Genomic DNA, 22,257 nt, shown 5'->3' with positions numbered 1-22,257 from the left:
GCAACATCAGATTCTCAAATGAGAACTGGACTATATTCTTTCTGATTTTTACTATTTTATGCACCAATAAATAATTATCCTTTACTTTTGGGTTACACAGTACTAGTATTATTTATTTATTTATTTATTTATGACAGAGTCTCACTATGTCACCCAGGCTGGAGTGCAGTGGCGCGAACTCGGCTCACTGCAAGCTCCGCCTCCCAGGTTCATGCCATTCTCCTGCATCAGCCTCCCGAGTAGCTGGGACTACAGGCTCCCACCACCACCCCGGGCTAATTTTTTGTATTTTTAGTAGAGACGGGATTTTACCGTGTTAGCCAGGATGGTGTCGATCTTCTGACCTCGTGATCCACCCGCCTCGGCCTCCCAAAGTGCTGGGATTACAGGTGTGAGCTACCGCGCCCCACCACTACTAGTATCTTTGATAATAGCAATCACTATTAGTTAATCATCATGTTGTTCTGCATGGCCAAAGCCTTTCGTGTTTCTTACATAACATCTATGTTTTATGACATCTTGCCTGTCAGTGGACTTGAAATGCTACTTCTGTGTGATCCTTTGATTAGAACCATCAGCATCACCTGGGAGCTTATTAGAAGGGCAAATTTCTAATTTGACCCTTAGAAATATGACCCCTTGGGGTCATGCCATTCTCCTGTCTCAGCATCCCGAGTAGCTGGGACTACAGGTGCCCCCACCACACCCGGCTAATTTTTTTATATTTTTACTAGAGACGGGGTTTCACCGTGTTAGCCAGAATGGTCTTGATCTCCTGACCTCATGATCCGCCCGCCTCGGCCTCCCAAAGTGCTGGAATTACAGGCGTGAGCCACTGCGCCCAGCCAGATTTTGTTTTAAATATGAAACTTTTTCTTCTTGTAAGATATTCCACCTAAATCTCTTAGGATATACGTACAGTATAAATTTAGAATATATAAATAATCTAAAAAGTACAAATAAAGGTGACTGAAACAATTGTTACTTCTTGTTTCTAGGGAGAAAATTAAACTGCTACATTTATTTGCTATATCTCACTTAACCAAATAAGTCTATCAAAATTTAGTTTTACCATAAAAGTGCATTTGTAACTGTAAAAAACTAATAGTTGATTCTCAGTCTTTCAAACATAGAATTCATTTATTAATAGAAATAATACATGGACAAGTGCTGTTTCAATGCATGGGATCAAACTGAATCTCCAACACCATTCTATGGAGCACCTAATAAGATCCAGGATATGTTTTTCAATATTATAAGGAAAGCAAATTAAGCTTAGTCCCTGTCTTAAAGTATAGTCACTTCTGGTAATTTGGTATAGAGGGCTTTCGAACTTTTTCAGTCATTTCCACCTTAGAACAGAAGATCTTTCGAGCTTTCCAGTGAAAAATAGGCCTATGGGCAGTGGAATATTGAAGAAGAACAAATTGTTGTACATTTGTTGCTATAAACATAGACGAATCTTTTTTATATCTTGATGAGAAAAGAATGTGTGCTTACATGCATATTTTATATATAAATTAGCCTAAAAAGTATACATAGCCCAGTATTTTCATTATGCTCACTTTGACAGTATATTGGAAGATACTAGAACAGTACACATTCGCAGGATATACAATGAGTGTCTCCATCCCAAAAAAATTTGGGAAAGGAGATGGCATTACATGTACACTTGTTCCAGAAACTGAGTATGAATAATTTAGGGGTATGAGTAATTAAAGTCCTGTTAACAGAAATACATAACACAACTCTTTGTGGGATTAATTTTTAAAGTCATAAAAAAACTAAATAGGTAACGATGTATTTATAATGATACATAATGAATAATTTAAAATAGCAGAAAATAAAAACATTTACTTAAGACAACATTAATAACATAATAACAAAGCATTCTCTAGAATCATTGAAATTCTCATACTTGTTGAAAATATGTTGCCAACTGCCACGTGGCAGTCAATGTTTTTAACAGAGTGTTGAATTAGAGTCTTCAATAAACCCAACAATATACCAATTTTGGTTTATGAATATAAAGTCTTAGTTACACTTAATAGCATATTTAGTAGGTTACTAGTAAGGACTGCTTAATTGTGTAAAAGTGAAAGCCAATGGAATTATACATCATTTGCCTGAGGAACTGAGAGCAAGACATACCATTTTTTTTCAGCTCAGAGCCAATTCAGAAGACTATGCATTTCAGAATCATGTGTATTGAGGAAGATGAGATATCAACACTAAAATTAAAGCCTGTCAGAATTATATAGTACTTGAAGATGACAGCAGAAAGGGTATCTGTATGGAGCACATGCATAAGACCAAATGTGTGACAGATGAAATATGTAGTAATTAGCCTTCTGATCACAAAAAGGTCATTTCAGTCTGAGGTGGGTGTGGGGAATTGGACCAGGCCTTGCATCATGTGAAGCACCTGGAAAGTAAAAGAGAGAAGAATCCTGATGTGGAGATGTGAGTCAATGCACGAAGGTCAAGGAATATCCAATTACTACATTTAAACTATTTGGTTATCCTCAAAGTTAAAAAATATGGAGAAGATATATTAATTACAAGTATACTTAAAGGAGGAGAACCTCCAATTTAAAAAGTTACATTTTTTAAAGCAAACTATTTTCAATCATTTTGGAGACTAATATTGCAAAATGCTCATATTCATATGGCAATGCAAAACTTTTTTCAAGGTGTGCAATGTAGTTATTTCATTATGCTTTAAAGAATGGGACACATGAAATTACTGAGTTGATAAAGGCAACAAACTCTTTTGTACTAAAATATAAGCAAATATTGTTGGAATATTTAGGGATCGGGGAATGATACTGAGGGAATTTTAGAGAGGAGATGGATAAATGTTTATACCACTCAGTTTTCTAGGTGGAACTGTCTTTTATTAATCATCTTATTACATTGGTTGTAAAAACCCGCTGCAGGGGTTCTTTGTTATTAGTTACTAGGAAACCAAGACACAACTGGATTATAAAGCAGTTATGATTACTAAGAGTCAGGTCACTATAAAATATCTCTCAGTCTTCACCTGAACTTTACTTTTCTTATAAGTAGACATCTTATCATTTCTGTTTCTTTCTCCATCTGATATCATCCTCCCCTTCCTCCCTTCCTCCCTCCCTTCCTTCCTTTCCCCTTTCCCTTCCCTTTCCTCTTCCCCTTCTCCTTCTCCTTCCTTCCTTCCTTCCTTCCTTCCTTCCTTCCTTCCTTCCTTCCTTCCTTCCTTCCTTCCTTCCTTCCTTTCTGTGTTTTTTATGCATGTATGCATGTATCCTATGAGCTAGAGTTCTAGCACCTGCTTTTCCAAAAACCTCAGAAGTAACCACTAACTTAAAAATTTTATTATTCTCATGCATAATTTTATAATCTCTAATACATATACACTTTGCTACACATATTTTTACTTTCAAGTTTATTAAGTTATATTTGGAGACTAGTTAGATCACAATATGTTTAATTAACAAGGGGACATCCCCATCTCTTTTAAGAAGTTGCAGTCTTGTGAAACTATAGATTTCAAGCTACTCAACATCATAGAGTATTTTTTTTTTCTTTTTTTTTTGAGACATGCTCTTCCTGTTGCCCAGGATGGAGTGCAGTGGCATGATCATAGCTCACTGCAGCCTTGACCTCCCACACTCAAGTGATCCTCCCACCTCAGCCTCCTGAGTAGCTGGGACTACAGGGAGGCACTACCATGCCCGGTTGACTTTTGCAGTTCTTGTGGAGACTGGGTTTCACCATGTTGCCCAGGCTGGTCTCAAACTCCCGGGCTGAAGCCATCTGCCTGTCTTCGCCTCCCAAACAGACCGTGCTGGGTCTGTTTTCTTTTATAAAGTAAGGTCAGAGGCAGGAAAAAAAGAAAAAGAAAAAAAAGGCCCAGTCACCTGGCTCCATTGCTTTCACATGGTTTGGGAATGATGCATAATGCTGCTACTTACTTCCCCACTTCTCCTCACTTCAAGCAATACCTCTAGCAGACACCATCCCATCTTCTTTCCTCTTTCCTCATCTCCTCTTCAAGATAATACGCATTATTGTGCCCTCAAGAAGCTGGCTTGTTCACTGTTTGCTCCGAGATCTCCGGAGCCACTGTGAATATCACGAAACTTAAAATTTTCACTTTTCCCTCAATATCTTAACTCACCCTCTCTCCTTCACATGTGCATTTTATGGGATAATTTCCTTTAACATAATGTTGTAGTTTTTTAAATGTAAAAGTTGAATTGCAAAGGTACTAAGTTGACAACTCCAGAAAGTTTAGCTTTCTGTTTATCCAGTATGAGGATATAGGGTCCTATGGGGGAGAGCAAATAAACATGTCCCTTATCTGTGCAAATAATAGACTAGAATATTTTCCCAGTCACTGCTTTACTTAACTATTCCACAAAATATTTGCATTCTTAGAGACTGTCATCTAAGACAAAACCTTTGGTGCCTTTTTTCACCTAATGATACGATGAATTCTTCTCATAATCCCTGTAATAATCTGTGATGAAATGCCTCATGATATGAATAGTCTCCTGGTGCACATGAGTGCAAATTCTTCTTCAGGATAGATCAATGAGTGAAATTGCTGGAAGGAATGTCAATGTTCCATATTATAATAAGATGAAATTGTTTTAAATGTGATTCTGCCCATTTACCCTCTCTCCAGCAATAGAGTTGCTATTGATTAATATTCTTGCCCACACTTTCTATTGTCAAGCTTCTTCATCTCTGCCAGCATAATTCATAAAGTGATTTCTCATTATGGGCTTGATTTGCATCTCCATAATTATGAGTGAGACTGGGCATGCTTGCCTATGCTCACTTATCATTCATGTGTATCCCTCTCTGTGTCTTCTGCTTGCTTGTGGCATGTGCCTGTTTTCCTATTGGGTTGTATTTTTCTTATTGGCTTGTAGGAGTTCTTTATGTATTCTGGATACCAATCCTCTGTGTCTTCGATGTGTTTTAAATATCATTTCCCAGTTGTTACACTTACGGTGTTTTTTGTTTGTTTGTTTGTTTGTTTGTTTGTTTTGAGGTGTGATGTGTTTTAATGAAGTAAAATAGTTTCAAATTTATTTTTAATCTTTATTGCTTTTTGCATCACTCAAATAATCTTGCCCAGGACCAAGGTCATCAAAAGTTTCTTCATATTTTGCTCTGAGGCTTTTATAGTTGGCCTTTTAAATCTAAGAGATGTACATTATCTGAGATTGATTTTGCATATGGTTGAAGTGGGAATTCAATCCCTCTTCTCCCCCACTCCCCTTTTTGTTCTCAGTACTATCATTACCCCTTGATCTGCCACATTATTTCTGTCATTTCAAAGTTTCTGGATATGCATTGATCTACTTCTGGAGTATTTAGTTTGTTCAGTTGGTTAATTTGTATTTCCTTGCATGAATACCATACATCTTAATTGCTTACAGCTTTATAATAAATCTTGATTTTATTGGGCAAGTCTCTTCACCTTGTATGCTTTCTTCAAAATTGTATCAGTTATTTTTGGCTCTTTACTGCTTCACATAACTTTGTCAAATTTTTCATTCAAAATTCATCTTAATTTTAACTGCTGTTACCTTGATACAGAATTTAAGATACTGAATATCAGGACTACTAAAGATGATATTCTCAATTTTTATTTAGGTCTTCTTTATTTTTTTCCTTTTTGTTTAATTTTCCTGTTTATTGATGTATAATAGATGTCCATATCTTGAGAGTATATGTGACGATTTAATATATTTATATTAGTTTTAAAGATCAAATCAGTGTAATTGGGATGTCCATTATTTAATTTGTCTTTTCTTTATGCTGAAATTATTTAAATTATTTTCCTCTAGCTATTTAGAAATATACAATAGGTTATTGTAAACTATTGTCCCCTGCTGATCTATTGACCACTAAGTTTTATTTCTTTTATCAACTGTATATTTGTATCCATTAATCAATCTTTTTTTGTCTCATCACTTCCCTGCCTCTAGTATCCACCATCTACTCTTCATCTTCTTAAGGTCCACTTTTTTAGCTCCTGTGTATGAATGAGAACATGTGATATTTGTCTTTGTGTGCCTGGTTTATTTTGCTTGACATGACTTGCAGTTCCACCCATGTTGATGCAAATGACAGGATTTCATTCTTTTTTATGGCTGAATAATGTTTTGTTTTGTATATATTCCAAATTTTCTTTATTCACCCATTGATGAAATTTTCTTTATTCATCCATTTCTTTATTCATCCATTGATGAGGTTGATTTCATATTTTGGCTATTGTGAATAGTGCTGCAGTATACATTGGGGTGCAAATATTTCTGAGATGTATTGACTTCTTTTCTTTTGGATATACACCTAGCAGTGGAATTGCTGGATCATACAGTAGTTTTATTTGTAGTTTCTTAAATAACCTCCATACACTTTTCCATAGTAACTGTACTAATTTACATTCCCACCAACAGAGTACAAGTGTTCCCCTTTCTCCGTATCCTTGCCAGCATCCATTATTGCTGGTATTTTAGATAAAAGTAATTTTAACTGGAGTGAGATGGTATCTCATTGTGGTTTTAATTTGCATTTCTCTGATGATTATTAGTGATATTGAGCACCTTTTCATGTATCTGCTGGCCATTCATATGTCTTCTGAGAAATGTTTAATTAGCTCTTTTGTCCATTTAAAAATCCAATTGTTATTATTGTTATTTTCTATTGAGTTGTCAGAGCTTTTTATATATTCTAATTATTAATCCCTTTTTGGATGAATAGTTTGTGGTATTTCCCCCTATTCTGTGGGTTGTCTCTTCATTTTGTTAATTGTTTCCTTTGTTGTACAGGAACTTTTTAGCTTGACACAATACCATTTGTCTGTTTTTGCTTTTGGTGCCTGTGCTTTTGAGGTCTTACTCAAAGAATCTTTGCCTAGATCAGTGTCCTTGAGCACTTCCCCAATACTTTGTTCTAGTAGTTTCATAGTTTCAGATCCTATATTTAAGTCTTTAATCCATTTTGATTTAATTTTTTGCATATAGTAAGAGATAGGGGTCTAGATCTCTAGTTCCATTCTTCCACATATGGATAGCCAGTATACCCAACACTATTTATTGAAGAGACTGTCTTTTCTCCATTGTATATTCTTGGAGCCTTGGTCTAAAATGAGTTGGCTGTATATGTGTGGATTGATATCATTTTAATTGATAGATTAAAATGGTCTATGTCTCAGTTTGTTTCCTTCTTTCCTTTTCCTTCCTTCCTTCCTTCCTTCCTTCCTTCCTTCCTTCCTTCCTTCCTTCCTTCCTTCCTTCCTTCCTTCCTTCCTTCCTTCCCTCCTTCCTTCCTTCCTCCCTCCCTCCCTCCCCCTCCCTTCCTTCCTTCCTTCCTGTCTCCCACCTTCCCTCCATCTTTCCTTTCTTTGTTTTCTTTCTTTCTCTCTCTCTTAAGTTTCCTTTCCTTGTCTTTTTTCTTTCCAGTACCATGCTGATTTGGTTACTGTAGCTTTGTAGTATATTGTGAAATCAGGAAGTCAGGTAGTGTAATGCCTCCAGTTTTGTTCTTTTTTCTTAGGATTTCCTTGGCTATTATGGCTCTTCTGTCATTTCAAATAAATTTTTGAATTTGTTTTTTCTATTTCTGTGAAGAATTTCATTGGTATTTCAATAGGAATTGCATTGAATTTGTAAATTACTTTGGGAAGAATTGTCATTTTAACAATATTAATTCTTTAAATCCACATGGAATTTTTTCCAATTTTTTTGTGTCCCGCTAGATTGCTTTCAAAAGTGTTTTATAGTTTTCCTGTAGAGATATTTTACTTCTATTTTATTTTATTTTATTTTATTTTATTTTATTTTGTTTTTGGGACGGAGTCTAGCTCTGTCACCCAGGCTAGAGTGCAGAGGCATGATTTTGGCTCACTGTAACCTCCGCCTCTGGGGTTCAAGTGTTTCTCCTGCCTCAGCCTCCCTAGTAGCTAGCATTACAGGCACCTGCCACTATGCTCAGCTAATTTTTGTATTTCTAGTACAGACGGGGTTTCACTGTGTTGGCCAGGCTGGTTTCAAACTCCTGACCTTATGATCCACCCACCTCAGCCTCCCAAAGTGCTGGGATTACAAGCGTGAGCCATCGTGCCTGGTCTATTTTTATTTTTTTAATTTTATTTTATTTTAGGTTCCGGGATACATGTGCAGAACATGCAGGTTGGTTACATAGGTAAACATGTGCCATGGTGGTTTGCTGCACCTAGCAACCTATCACCTAGGTATTAGGCTCCATGTGAATTAACTACCTGTTCTGATGCTCTCCCTCCCCCGCCCACCAACAGGCCCTGGTATGTGTTGTTTTCCTCCCTGTTTCCATGTGTTCTCATTGTTCAGCTCCCACTTATGAGTGAGAACATGTGGTGTTTGGTTTTCTGTTCCTGTGTTAGTTTGTTGAGGATGATGGCTTCCAGCTTCATCCATGTCCCTGGAAAGGACATGATTTCATTTCTTTTCATGGCTGCATAGTATTCCATAGGGTATATGTACCACGTTTTCTTTATCCAGTCTATCATTGATGGACATTTGGGTTGATTCCATGTCTTTGTTATTGTGAGCAGTGCTGTGATGAACATATGTATGCATGTATCTTTACAGTAGAATGATTTACATTCATTTGGATATATATCCAGCAAAGGGATTGTTGGGTCAAATGGTATTTCTGGTTCGAGATCCTCGAGGAACTGCCACATTGTCTTTCACAGTGGTTGAACTAATTTGCATTCCCACCAGCAGTCTAAAAGCATTCCAATTTTACTGCAGCCTCACCAGCATCTTCTGTTTCTTGACTTTTTAATAATCAACATCCTGACTGGCGTGAGATAGTATTTAATTGTGGTTTTGATTTGCATTTATCCAATGCTCGGTGATGGTAAGCTTTTTTTCATGTTTGTTGGATGCATACATGTTTTCTTTTGAGAAGTGTCTGTTCATGCCTTTTGCCCACTTTTTGATGGGTTGTTTGTTATTTGTTTTTTTTCTTGTAAATTTATTTAAGTTCCTTGTAGATTCTGGATATTAGACCTTTGTCTGATGGGTAGATTGCAAAAGTGTTTTCCCATTCTGTAGGTTGCCTGTTCACAGCAATGATAGTTTCTTTTGCTGTGCAGAAGCTCTTTAGTTTAATTAGATTTCATTTGACAACTTTAGCTTTTGTTGCAATTGCTTTTGATGATTTCATCATAAAATCTTTGCTCATGCCTATTTCCTCAATGTTATTGCCTAGATTTTCTTCTAGGGGTTTTGTAGTTTTGGGTTTTACATTTAAGTCTTTAATCCATCTTGAGTTATTTTTTGTGTAAAGTGTAAGGAAGGGGTCCAGTTTCAGTTTTCTGTATATGGCTAGACCAGTTTTCCCAGCACCATTTATTAAATAGGAAGTCCTTTCTTCATTGCTTGTCCTTGTCAGGTTTGTTGAAGATCAGATGGTTGTAGATGTATGGTCTTATTTTTGAGATCTCTATTCTGTTTCATTGGTCTACGTGTCTGTTTTGGTACCAGTACCATGCTGTTTTGGTTACTGTAGCCTTGTAGTATAGTTTGAAGTCAGGTAACGTGATGACTCCACCTTTGTTCTTTTGGTTAGGATTGTCTTGGCCATATGGGCTTTTTTTGTTGTTGTTCCATATGATTTTCAAAGTTGTTTTTTCTTTCTAATTCTGTGAAGAATGTCAATGGTAGTTGGATGGGAATAGCATTGAATCTTTAAATTTTATAAATTACTTCGGGCAGTATGGCCGTTTTCATGATATTGATTCTTCCTATCCTAGAGGATGGAATGTTTTTCCATTTGTTTGTGTCGTCTCTGATTTCCTTGAGCAGTGGTTTGTAGTTCTCCTTGAAGAGGTCCTTCACATCTCTTGTGAGCTGCATTCCTAGGTATTTTATTCTCTTTGTAGCAATTGTGAGTGGAAGTTCATTCATTGTTAGGCTCTCTGCTTATCTATTGTTGGTGTGTCGGAGTGCTTGTGATTTTTGCACATTGATTTTGTATCCTGAGACTGCTGAAGTTGCTTGTCAGCTTAAGGAGCTTTTGGGCTGAGACAATGGGGTTTTCTAGATATAGGATCATGTCATCGGCAAACAGAGGAAATTTGACTTCCTCTCTTCCTATTCCTTTATTTCTTTCTCTTGCCTAATTTCCCTGGCCAGAACTTCCAATACTATGTTGAATAGAAGTGGTAAGAGAGGGCATCCTTGTCTTATGCCAGTTTTCAAAGGGAATGATTCCAGCTTTTGCCCATTCAGTATGATATTGGCTGTGGATTTGTCATAAATAGATCTTACTGTTTTGAGATAGGTTCTGTCCATACTTTGTTTATTGAGAGTTTTTAACATAAAGGGATGATTATCTTTCTAATATTGACAGTGGGGTTAAAGTCTCACACTATTATTGTATGGGAGTCTAAGTCTCTTTGTAGGTCTCTAAGAGCTTGCTCATTGAATCTGGGTGCTTCTGTATTGGGTGCATTTAGAATAGTTAGCTCTTCTTGTTGCATTGATCCATTTACCATTATGTAATGCCCTGCTTTGTCTTTTTTGATCTTTGTTGGTTTAGAAACTAGAATTGAAACTCCTGCTTTTTCTGCTTTCCATTTGCTTAGTAAATTTTCTTCCATCCCTTTATTTTGAACCTATGTGTGTCTTTGCACATGAGATGAGTCTCTTGAATATAGAACACCAATGGGTCTTGACTGTTTATCCAATTTAGCAGTCTTTGTCTTTTAATTGGGGCATTTAGCCCATTTGCATTTAAGGTTAATATTGTTATGTGTGAGTTTGATCTTGTCATCATGACGTTAGCTGGTTATTTTGCATAGTAGTTGTTTATCCACAGTGTCATTGGTCTTTGCATTTCAGTGTGCTTTTGCAGTGGCTGGTCCTGGTTTTTCCTTTCCATATTTAATGCTCTCTTTGGGAGCTCTTGCAAGGCTCCCACTCGCTTCTGGCTTGTAGGGTTTTTGCTGAGAGGTTCATTGTTAGTCTGATGGACCTCCCTTTGTAGGTGACCTGGCCTTTCTCTCTGGCTGCCCTTAAAGCATTTTGATCTTGGAGAATCTGATGATTAGGTGTCTTGGAGCTGATCTTCTCGTGGAGTATCTTTTACTGGAGTTCTCTGTATTTCCTGAATTTGCATGTTGGCCTGTCTTGTTAGACTGGGTAAGTTCTCCTGGATGATATCCTGAAGTGTGTTTTCCAACTTGGTTCCATTATCCCCATCTCTTTCAGGTACTCCAATCAGTCATAGCTTCAGTCTTTTTACATAGTCCCATAGTTCTCAGAGGTTTTATTCATTCCTTTCCATTATTTTTTTCTCTAGTCTTTTCTGCCTGCCTTATTTCAGCAAGATAGTCTTCAAACTCTGATATTCTTTCTTCCAGTTGATTATTTTGGTTATTGATAGTTGTGCTGTGTTTTTCAGCTCCATCAGGTCATTTATGTTCCTCTCTAAACTGGTTACTCTAGTTAGCAGCTCCTGTAAACTTTTATGATGGTTCTTAGCATCTTTGCATTGGGTTAGGACAGGCTCCTTTACCTCAGCCAAGTTTATTAGTACCCACCTTCTGAAGCCTACTTCTGTCAATTCGTCCATCTCATCCTCCTTCCAGTTCTGTGCGCTTGCTGGAGAGGCATTGCAATCGTTTGGAGGAGAAGAGGCACTTTGGCCTTTTGAGTTCTCAGCATTTTTTGTTGTTATTGATTCTTTATCATCTTCATGAGTTTGTCTAGTTTCGATCTTTGAGGCTGCTGACCCTTGGATGAGGTTTTGGTGGGGACTTTTTTGTTGATGCTGTTGTTGTTGCTTTCTGTTTGTTTTTCTTTAAATAGTCAGGTCCTTCTTTCTTTTACTTCATTTATTAAATTGATTTATCAATGTTTCATATGTTTTTAGCTATTGTAAATGATGCTGCATTGATTTCTTTTTCAGACCGTTTGCTGTTGGCATATATCATGCTACTGATTTTGTATGTTGATTTTTTATCCTGCAACTTTGTTTAATTTGTTTACTAGTTCTAACAGTTTTTTTGTGAAATTTTTAGTTTTTTCTAAGTACAAGATCATGTCATTGGCAAACTATGCTAATTTAACTTCTTCCTTTCCAATTTGGATGCCTTTTATTTCTTTCTTTCATCTAATAGCTCTTGCCAGTGCTTCCAATATTATGTTGAATAAACTGGTGAAAGTAGGTATCCTTTTCTTGTTCCAGATCTTAGAAGAAAGGCTCTTCATTTCTCACTGTTTATTATGATGTTAGCTTTGGGTTTGTCATATGTGATCTTTATTATTTTGAGGTATGTTTCTTCTATACCCAATTTGTTGAGGGTTTTTATCATAATAGGATTTGAATTTTATCAAATACTTTTTAGCACCTATTGAAAATATCATATGGCTTTTGTTCTTGGGTTTGTTAATGTGATATATCACCTTCTAACATTTGTACATGTTGGAGCATTCTCGCATCCCTGGGATTAATCCCACTCAGTCATGGTGAATGATCTTTTTTAATGTGTTTTTGAATTTGGTTTGTTATTATTTAGTTGATGATCTTTGCATCTATGATCATCAGTTATGTTCATTAGCCTGTACTTTTCTTTTTTTGTTGTGTCTGTCTGGTTGTGGTATCAGGGTAATGCAAGCCTCATAGAGTGAGTTTGGAAGTATTCCTTCCTATTCAATTTATTTGTTGTTCTTTGACCTTCTGTTACCTCAGTATTTCTTTTTTTATTCTCAAGTTTTGAAAAGTTTGCTGTTATTATTTCTTTGAATAGTCCTTTTACCCTTTGCTCTTGCTCAACTTCCTCTTGAACACCAATAATTCTTAGATTTGGTATTGTTAAGTAATTTTCTTTACCTCATAGACAGTATTCATTCTTTTTAATTTTTTTCATTTTTCTGCTCTGATTGTGCATATTCTTTCTTTCTTTTCTTTTTTTTTTTTTTTTGTTGTTGTTGTTTCATAGGGCCTCACTCTGTCACTTAGGTTGGAGTGCAGTGTCAGGATCATGCCTCACTGCAGCCTTGCTTTCCTAGGCTCAGGTGATTTTCTCACCTCAGCATCCCAAGTAGCTGGGACTACAGGCACATGCCACCACACCCAGCTAATTTTAATATTTTTTTTGTAGTAATGGGATGTCACTATGTTGCCCAGGCTGGTCTGGAACTCTTTGGCTCAAGTGATTGCCCGCTTAGTCTCCCAAAGTGTTGGGATTACAGGCAAACTGCATCTGGCCTGACTGTGCATTTTCAAATAACCTGTCTTCAAGCTCATTTATTATTTTCTCTGCTTGATTCATTTTGATGTTGAGAGCCTCTAATGGATTTTTCAGTTCAGCAAATGTATTTCTCAGTGCCAATATTTCTTTTTTTTTCTCTTTCATTCTTTTTTTAAATTTGAGACAGGGTGTCATTCTGTTACCCAGCTTGAATTGCAATAGTACCATCACAGCTCACTGCAGCCTCAATCATCCAGGCTCAAGGGATCCTCCCACCTCAGCCTCTCAAGTATCTGGGACTACAAGCACACACAACCATGTCTGGCCATTTTTTTGAAAAATTTTTTCGTAGAGACAGAGTCTCACCATACTGCTCAGACTGGTCTTGAACTCCTGGGCTCAAGTGATCCTGCTGCCTCGGCCTCCCAAACTGCTGGGATTATAGGCAGGAGCCACCATTCCCAGCCTGTGCTAAGATTTCTGTCTGATTTTTAAAAATTATTTCAATCTATTAAATTTATCTGGTACAATTCTGAAAAGCTTTTCTGTGTTATCTTGGAGATCATTGAATTTCCTTAAAACTACTGTTTTGAATTATTGGTCAGAGATCGCATATTGCTGTCTCATTAGAGTTCATCACTGGTTCTTTGTCTTTTTCTGTTTCCAGAGGTCATGGTTCCGTTTGCTGTTGTATCTTGTGGACTTATGTCTATGTCTTTGTGTTCAAGGATTGTTTATTCCAGTGTTCTCTGTGTGACTTGTTTTGGTTTTTATTGGATATGTTTGCTTAGAAATTCTTTCTAATTTACCTGTTGATTTTCTTTCTCTCCCTCCTTCCCTCCCCTTCCTTCCTTCCTTTCCCTTTCTTTTTCTTCCTTCCTTCATTTTTCTTTCTTTCTTTTTCTTTCTTTCTTTCTTCTTTTTCTTTCTTCTTTCTTTTACTCTCTTTCTCCTTCTTTCTCTTTCTTTCTTTACTTCTCACTTTCTTAGTTTCTTTCTTTCTTTCTCTCCCTCCTCTCCCTCCTTCTCCTCCTCCTCTCCTCCTCTACTTCCTCCTCATCATCCTCCTCCTCATCATCATCCTTCTTCTTTCTTCTTCTTCTTCTTCCTCTTGTTCTTCCTCTTCCTAATCCTCATCCTCTTCCTCCTCCTACTTTTCCTCCTCTTCTTCTTCCTTCTTTCTTTATTTTTTTTCCTGCTAGGTCACTACCTCCTTTTCAGAGCGAAATGACACCTTAAGCTCAAGTTTGCCTTGGTTCCAGTAATCAGAGTACCACTTGTCCAGAAGCAAGGAGATCCCAAAGGGGAAGTGCCAATAGTGTGGGAAGACTGGTTAGGGATTCATGCCCAGAAGGCCTGTGGGACAAACCTCCTACAGGGTAGTGCAGCTGAATAGTCACTGTGATGTGGCATATTTTTGGCATAGTTACAGGGCAGAATTTCCAGTGATGGGAATGGTAGTCCTGCATCCCCCTTCTGTCTCTAATAAGAGAAATATGGCTCTGTCCTGCCCAGCCTACAGAGGGCCAGACTTTTAAGGTTATCTCCCTTGTTCCTTGAAAATGGCTGTTATCCTGTTCTTAAGGTGCGCAGATATCATATTGTTCAAATACACATGCTCTACAAACAATTTGTGCAGTTAATGCAATCATCACAGGGCCCTGAGGCGACATTCATCCTCAGCTTACGAAGATGTCGAGATTAAGAGATTCAAGTAAAGACAGGCATAGGAAATCACAAGAGTATTGACTGGGGAAGTGGTAATGTCCATGAAATCTTCACGATTCATGTTCTTCTGCCATGGCTTCAGCCGGTCACTCTGTTCAGGGTCCCTGACTTCCCGCAATAGTCTCCGGCTGTCCTTGATGTTTCTCCCTTCTGGTACTCCCAGTGCTTCCTGTGGGTTCAGGCCAGAATAGGTCTCCTGCTAAGGAATTTAAGACGGTGGAGAAGCTGGTTTTCTACCTCAACCTGACTTTCTCCAGTGTGGAAACTGTGAGTTTCAACATTCTTGGGGCCAGTTTGCAGGGAGGGGTGTCACAGAAATAGATGTCCAATTCTCTCTCCTCAGAGTTTTTTCACTTCTCTATGTCCCTAGGAACTATCTCATCTTTATATTTGAGTTCTGGGGTATTGCTGGTGATAAATTCAGTGTTGTATATTTGGTTTTGGTTTTCTGGTGGGAGAGGGGGAGTAAAGGTATCTTGCTTCTGTCTTTAAAGAAAGATTTAAAAGTAAGTTTCTCCTTTAAGTTGCTGGGAATTAAAATATATTTGTAGCCTGGATATCTTTTTTTGTTGGTGGTGGTGTTGCTATTGTAACTGACATTTTAATGTTAATTATTTATTTTTTCTAAAAGATTATTGTTTGTGTAGCTAATCATTCAACACCTGTAGTCTTAGTAGGTCTAATTCTGATGTTTACTGTTTCTGCTGATTCTTGCTGGTGTGGCTGTTGTTTTCATTTCTTTCTTTTCTTAATTTTTTAAGTTGTAAATTCATACTCAATGAATCATATGTTTGAGACCTGTTTTTTAAAGTGCATTGCTCCATTATATCAGTTTCCTTTAGGCACTAACAACCTGTAACCACATTAGCCTGAATTATTCTGCTTAGGATTTTGAGGCCACATGGGATGATATGAATTCTTAGTCTAAAACTCATCAGGTCTTGCCTTTGTTTGTGAAATTTCAGGAAAGATTCCCCATCCTCCCAGACCTTCTCCTAAACTAGGATAAGCAAGTTTTCCTAACATGTATTTATTAATGGTGAGCTTTGGTTGTTTCACTCTTTCACAGTGGGCCTTGCTTTTCTGAATTACTAGTTTTGAGCTCCAATTCTTGACCCTACTTTGAACCTTGCATAGACCCTGGGCTTTGTCTCTAGTGCACACTTTGGAGGCATTTTAAAAGCAGTCATCCCAAAAGGGTAGCTACACCCCAAAATATCCTGCCCATCAACTCCCGTGGGGATCCTGTTCAAATGCAGATTCTGATTCTGTAGGTCTCCAGTAGGATCTAAGTTTTCATTGTGTGTGTGTGTGTGTGTGTGTGTGTGTGTGTGTGTGTTTTAATTTCTAACAAGCTGCTGGTTGATGTGATGCTGCTATTCTGCAGACCACACTTTTTGTAGCACAGCCCTGGATCACTATGGATTGTCATATGTTACTAGCACTGTTATCCCTCTTGATGCTTACCAGCCACTGCTATTGTGTGCTTTTGTCTTTTTGAACATCAAGAAACTGTCCCTACATTCTTGCCAACTCATACGTACACTTAAAAGATGTTTCAAAATCTTTTTAAATTGAGCAAGTTTAAGTGTTTTGAACTAAAAAGCATTTTAAGAAGTAAAGTCCTAAAAAATGCTCATGTTTTTAGACTTTGAGTATATGTGTATATTTACTTAATGTGTTTCTTTATGTCTAGACCTATGGATCATCTAGTTAGAAAAGAGCAGTAGCTACTCTTTACATATTACCTTAGCTTAATGTCAATGAAAATTTGTTTTGATATTATTTCTATTCTGTTGATGGTCTACAAAGCAGTGTCTGGGACATTGCAGGCAGCGAAAAATGTGTGTTACACTTGTTAAGATCTTGTAACTTGGAATCAGAAATATATGGATTCTAAACAGGTATTACCGTATTATAGCTGTGTGACTTTCGGAAAATTACTTTTCCAAGCTTTTGTTTCTTTAGCGGTAATATAAGTTTAAAGGAATACTTAACTTAGAGGGGTCCTGTGAGAATTTGATGACATAATCCAGCTCTGATATTGCAGATGTTTAAACATTTATTTTTTAAAAGAAACAGGAATGTTTAGAATAAAGGGACTATTGTGATTATATTAAATAATTATTAAAATAATGCTCCTTTATAAGACAAGCCATAATTTTCCTCAAAACTATAATTTAATTAACAAATCATTTCAGAATTATACTTTATGTTTATATTTTAGACTTGTATTGTCCAATAGAGTAGACATTGGCCACATGTTGCTATTTAAATTTAAATTAATTAAAATCAAATGAGGCTGGGTTCAGTGGCTCATGCCTGTAATCCTAGCAGTTTCAGCCCAGGAATTTGAGACCAGCCTGGGCAATATGGCAAAACTCTGTATCTACCAAAAAAAAAAAAAAATTAAAAATTAGCCAGGTGTGGTGGTGGATGCCTTTAGTCCCAGCTACTCAGGAGACTGAGTTGGGGGTTGGCTTGAGCCTGGGGTGTCAAGGCTGCAGTGAGCCATGATTGTGCCACTACCCTCCAGCCTGGGTGACAGAGCAAGACCCTGTCTTAAAACAAAAAACAAAAAACAAATGAAACCACAAATTGAGTGTGTCAGTCCCACTAGCCACACTTCGAGCGCTTAATTGCCACAAGTGGGGAGTGGTTATTGCATTGAACAGTGAAGATCTAGAATTTTTCATCATTGAAATTTCTGTTGGTTTGCAATTTTCTAGACTAAATAAATTTTAAAAGTCTATGAATATAGGACAAAAAAAATTTTATTGTAGTTACATGTAAATTAACTAATGCTCCATCCCAGTTTTTTCCCTGAAATCACTGATTTTAGTTTTTGTTGTTGTTGTTTATTTTTAACTGAGCTCAATAATTAGGTTTATGTAAATAAAATTTAAGAAATACAGATTCCAAAAACAAACACACCACCCCATCATTCCTTCAGAAATGACACTAACACTCTACTATCCTATGCTGTCATCTACTTTTGCTCAGGCCATTCTTTTTTCTTAATGAGTAAAACGACTTCAAGGGAACCAGGAACTTGTATCACTTGGTTACTGGGAAAAGATATAGCAAGTATATTTGTAACACAGTGTAAACAGGCTTAGAGCAAGACATATGTATAACCAAAAGTTTAAAAACAGAAAAAAAGAAAAAGATAAAAGGTAACCTAAAAACAGATTGTGGTGAATTTGCAAAGTAAAAAAGGCAATATGAGATGGAACTGAATAAAGAAAGGAGGGTTCTTGGTTTGTTTCCAGCAGAAAAGATAATAAATCGAGGAAGCTGTGCTGTTCACAATTTGACCTCACCCACAGGAAGTATTGGATGGGTCATTATGGAATTCCTTAAGGAAACGAAAATAGATTTGGAAAAAGTACAGTTTAGGAAATGCCAAGAAGGTGGCTTTTTCAGAGATTTAGTATGTTGAAGAGAAAGGCTAAGGAAATGGATTTTTATCCTCACAGGAAAACAGTATGTTTTATGATGATTTAACTAAGCTGTTAAAATGAAAAAGGGCTAGATTAATAAAATTGATCCTTAGATGATATTCACACTGGGACAAAACATAGCTTCTGAAATAGAAGAACAGACACATTATAGTATATTAAGGGAAAATGTTGGATAGTAGTTAGGTCTGGATACACTGAAGTTTGTAAGACAACAGCATTGGAACAATTCCAAATGCCTGATGTAATCATCACAACTATTTGATCAGAAAATATATCAATAATTTATTCAAATAATCTTGATTCTCCCACTGCAAACAGATGCATTCCTCAACTTAATCTAAGTCACATCCCTTCTCCCCAAGATTGCTTTATCAAAAGATATAATTTGCAATAGCACAAGAACTAGAATTTATTATTTCAGTGAAATCTAGCTATATTCAAATGTTCCTTAATTTGAAGAGAATAAAGCTAGCAACAACAGGATATCCTGTGTGTGCCGATGTATTTTTAATTTCAAACAGTTAATTAGTGGTAGAGGGATTCCAAGTTGCAAAGGACTTAATTGAAACTGAACATCATATTCCTGGAACACAGTAGGTGCTCACTAAATATGTGTTGAAGCAGTCAGCACCATCATTGTATTAATACTTTTACTCCACAGTTCATGAGAAACATAGATGAGAATAAGGAGCACAGATGTTTTTCTGACAACGTCTTAATTTCAAGAAAGTCAGCTAACAAGCTACAGAAATAGCAGGGTGCTTCACAAATTGTTAAGCATACATGGGGCTTATAGGAAATTGAATTTACATTTTGAAATGCGATTTGATTAGAATAATTGACTTTGCAACCATTGTGATTTTTCTCAGAATTATCCCATTTTTAAAACATTCTTTATGTTGGGTCCAGTGCTGGGTCTTCTTCATCTTTGTGGCTATTCTTCCCTTCTGCCCATTTTTATCACATGATTGGATACATGTCTGCTTATTTGAAAAAAATGCCATTAAAAATACTCTTGAAATGTTATTGCACAAGCCCAATCTTTGGACATGTTCATTCATTTTAAGTATGGAAACATATTATTAAATAATCTTTGTGTGTCTTTAAAGGGGAAAGCATCTCATATTTAAATATAATTATGCATAAACTTCCCTTGACAAATTATTTTCCACTGATTAAATTCAATAAGATGACAGCAAGAATGAGATAAAAAGATAAATTCAACCAGAAGATGTTGTGGAAAAGAAAATCATTTTACATAGGTCAGTTGTCCTGGGCTCTGATACATTAGTTTTACTTTATTTTGTATACTTCTATCTATTTTATGGGAAAACGGAAATAGAAGCTGTAAAGGATGCCCTGGCAATTTTAATCAGTGGATGCCCGAAGTGAATATTCTCATTTTAGCAGGAGCTTTAAATTTTAAGGAAGTTGTCTGATTTCTCAGCTTGATTCAAAATGAAGGTATTTAGTTTAATTCCCTACTACTTCATGAAAAATTTTTAACAAAGACAGTCTGTTTTATGTTTGTAACAAATATTTATTACTACTCTCAGTAACCCAGTCAAATCAAAGGAATGTAATGAGTTTCATTTTCTGAGTCACTTTCCTCATTAATAGTGATATTATCTTGTATAAATACAAAGATGAAGTGATTTAAAGTTCTTTACGTTAAGAGCAATAATATTATTGTTGCTGTCGAGACATTTTAGTATAGTTGAAGAGAAAATGCTACTGCCTCATGTTCTGATTTTTTAAAAAACAAATGAAATACCCTATTAATACTCTGTCAAATCTTAGAAAGAAATATTCAAGAGGATTTACTGTCATTTTCTTGCAAGTGGTATGGTCCTGATAGTTTATATTATAATATTAAGGAGATATCTTTTCCTGGGGTCTTACACCATCAAATGTCGAGAGCCTTTTAATAATTTATTCAACTTGTCATTTTTCACAGGCTATAAAACTTTTTCTCTACCAAAACAACAAGAATAAAGAGGATTCAAACCATTTGAAAAATTAGTGTGGAGATTTTTGTGGGAAATAAGTTATAAGAAAATGCGTAAAGTGAATAATGTTTCCTGTGGCTAGTAGAGTGTTCTCTATGATGAGTGTCTGTGTATAAATGACCTGAAATCTGATCAGGAACAAGGAGGCAAATTGAGCCACAAAGAGGTGTTTTAATGGAATATTCCAGGCTCTTACAATGATGCACTGCTGTGGTTTGCTAGTCTATTTTGATCGTACACCTATGCATCTGCATTTCAGATATAAACAAAACACATAAGAGATCTTCCAGTTTTCTTATCTCATCTACTTAAGTGTGGCTGGCAGGCAAGTCATTAAATTGCTGGAGCTGATAATGTGAATAAAAAATATTAGGAGACACTTGCATATCTGGCAACATGTTACTGGTAAATAATTTATTTGTATTCTTGGAACAGTGCAGAACAACTGAGAGGACTACATGAAGAATTAAATAATGTTTTAAAATTTGGCATTCCTTTCATAAAGCCCCAATCAATTTTGACACTACACTTAACAAGTATTTAAACTGACACTTACTGCTATTTTTCAACATTCTCAAGTAACTTTTAAATACTTTCCTTTTAATCTTCCAATTGTCTGTATACTACACTTGAGCAACTATTATAAAATCAGTTTTTTAAAAATGGTGTCAGTTTTATCTAACAACCCAAAAAACAGTCTCTCAAAAATTATCAAAAAATTTAAATATGGCCTGGCGTGGTGGCAGCACTTTGGGAGGCCGAGGTGGGCAGATCACGAGGTCAGGAGATTGAGACCATCCTGGCTAATACGGTGAAACTCTGTCTCAACTAAAAATACAAAAAATTAGCCAGGTGTGGTGGCAGACTCCTGTAATCCCAGTTACTCAGGAGGCTGAGGCAGGGGAGTCGCTTGAACCTGGGAGGTGGAGGTTGCTATGAGCCGAGATCGTGCCACTGCACTCCAGCCTAGATGACAGAGCAAGACTCCATCTCAAAAAAAAAAAAAAAAAAAAAAAAAAAAAAAAATTAAATGTGCCAACAATAATAGTTTATGGGTGGGAATATATAGAAGTTTTTGACTCCTGTAAAGACAATTTAGTAAGGTGGCAAAATAGTAACTTTGAGTTTTGGGCAACAGTTCAAATATCTTTGTTTTGGGAAAAGACAACTAGGACCATGTTATATTTGGGGTATTTATGTAAAGCCCTCCCTATGTACAGAGTAACTTCACTTACCGATTACAGAGCTCCGTTTCCTGGGTGGGCCTCATAAAACAGATAGAGAACTTCCTACCAGCGTCCTGAGACAAACCTGCCTACCTGTAAAGAGACAATTCCACTGCATACATCAAGGCAGTGAGTTCCAGGTACAGACCACGCGCCTGCTGGGAAGAATTCCGTATTAATTAGGCCCAGAGGAAGCTTACCATTGCCACCTAATACTTTACCCTATGCTGCTTTTACCTTTACCCTATGCTTCAATTATTCCAAAACAAAAGGTCAAAAGGGAATATCAATCATAAGCCAGAAGTCCAGAGGTTTTCCCTTCCAATGTGGACATGAAGGTGTTTTCACACGTGGCAGGGTCTAGCAATATCATCATGCGATTGGCATGGGTTTTCATTTGTCAACTTACTTTTGTACTTGGCTATTTATTGTTTGCACCTGCACACTTCCATCCTATTTCCAGGCCCTGCAAGAGTCTTTCAGAAACCCATCAGAGTCAGAATTGATGCACTTTTCAGACACCATCTGCCTTCATGTTGTTTTTTTTGTTTTTTTTTTTTTTTAATTTTTAAGCTGGATACGTG

This window comes from Macaca mulatta, chromosome 2 (assembly GCF_049350105.2).
Source record: "Macaca mulatta isolate MMU2019108-1 chromosome 2, T2T-MMU8v2.0, whole genome shotgun sequence".
NCBI lineage: Eukaryota > Metazoa > Chordata > Mammalia > Primates > Cercopithecidae > Macaca > Macaca mulatta.
The sequence above is the reverse complement of the archived record's forward strand: the minus strand, read 5'-3'. Positions refer to the sequence as shown.